At 43.5% G+C, this 1356-nt stretch overlaps 1 pseudogene; it reads right to left on the bottom strand.

Moving 5' to 3' along the window:
* Positions 1-355: 355 nt before the first annotated feature.
* Positions 356-1085, bottom strand: LOC116742413 (annotated as a pseudogene).
* Between the last annotated feature and the right edge of the window lie 271 nt (positions 1086-1356).

Consider the following 1356-nt stretch of genomic DNA (forward strand, 5'->3'; position numbering starts at 1 on the left):
TGTTTGGCCCAGCTACCTTAGATCTCTCTTACCCCAGAATTCCAGTGTATTTTCTCCCCTTAGTTTCTTGGCTCTTTTCAGCCCCACCACCCAGCAAACTGTTCCAGCCTCAAACCCAAACAGGGTGCTCTTGGCTGAGTCCTAGCTTGAGTTATTTCTCTCTCTCATTTCTAGCTGATGCCACTCACGATCACAGCATCATCTGAGGAGGAAGGTGTAAGCTGGAGGTAGAATATGCTACCACAGTATTTTGTTTGTTTAAAAAAATGTTAGGCCCCGGTCCCCTCCATTTTTTTCCCTTTTATATCCAAATTCTGACACCACTGGCCTGTAGCAGTCTGTAAGAGGCATGAGTTCAAGGTGCCATATGCTTCTCTGGTGCCTGTCTATGAGCCAAATAGAGGAAGAGTGTGCTGGAGAGAGCACTGACCAGGAAGATGACATCGAACCAACAGTGATAGAAGTTGAACTGCAGCTCTCCAAGAACTTCGGTGACTATGGTGCGGTACTCCAGAGGCACGCTCATTCGGATCAGCAGCACAGAGGAGACGAAGTACGTGCCCATTACCTGTGCTAATAGCAGGACAATGACATTGGAGGACTTACTGCTGGATATGGCATAGAGGAACCTGGTAAGAGCGATCAGCACCCCTCTAATAGGCGTGACAATGATTATTCCAATCAGAATGAAGGAAATGTGCTGGGACCAGAACTTCACATCAAATGGGATCCCCAGATAATTCACAGTGATCTCAATGCCTCTTGTGACTGGATCAGTTTTCCCAACTCAGTCAAAAACGATATTAATGGTTGCCATGAAAATTTTCCAAACATAGTAAATAGAGAACAAGTAACCCAGAAAATTAAAATATTTCCCCTTGAAAGTTTTGGGAGTATTCTATTCTCTCCTTGGTAGCATAGAGATCAGCTGTTTCCAGAAAAAGCTGCCTGCTTAGTTCTTCCAAAGCATCCACTTCCTGTTGAATAAGAGTAAGATTTTCACTTCCTGGTACTGAAGTGGTAACACTCTTTATCATTCCCCAGAATCCTGATGGTTTGTTATGCACCTCCCCTTTCTGGAACATAGTAGCTTCAAGGACAGGATTTAACTCCAAAAACGGTGATCTTAACAACTCAGCTGGAATACTTGGCTTGCATTTGAATTGTATGTGATTTCCGTCTCCCTATTCAGTCGGGGAGTTCTTTGGGCAGGTACCATATGTGACCGGCTCTGTATCACTTTATATCCCTTCATAGTGTCTTGCACAGTAAGAAGTGAAAACAAATACTGGATTTTCTATATTCCAAAAAGCAGCTACTCTTTCCACATTTAAATGTCTCTTAAATTGGAACACG

The sequence above is a fragment of the Phocoena sinus genome, chromosome 17 (genome assembly GCF_008692025.1).
Source record: "Phocoena sinus isolate mPhoSin1 chromosome 17, mPhoSin1.pri, whole genome shotgun sequence".
In the NCBI taxonomy this organism is placed as follows: Eukaryota; Metazoa; Chordata; class Mammalia; order Artiodactyla; family Phocoenidae; genus Phocoena; species Phocoena sinus.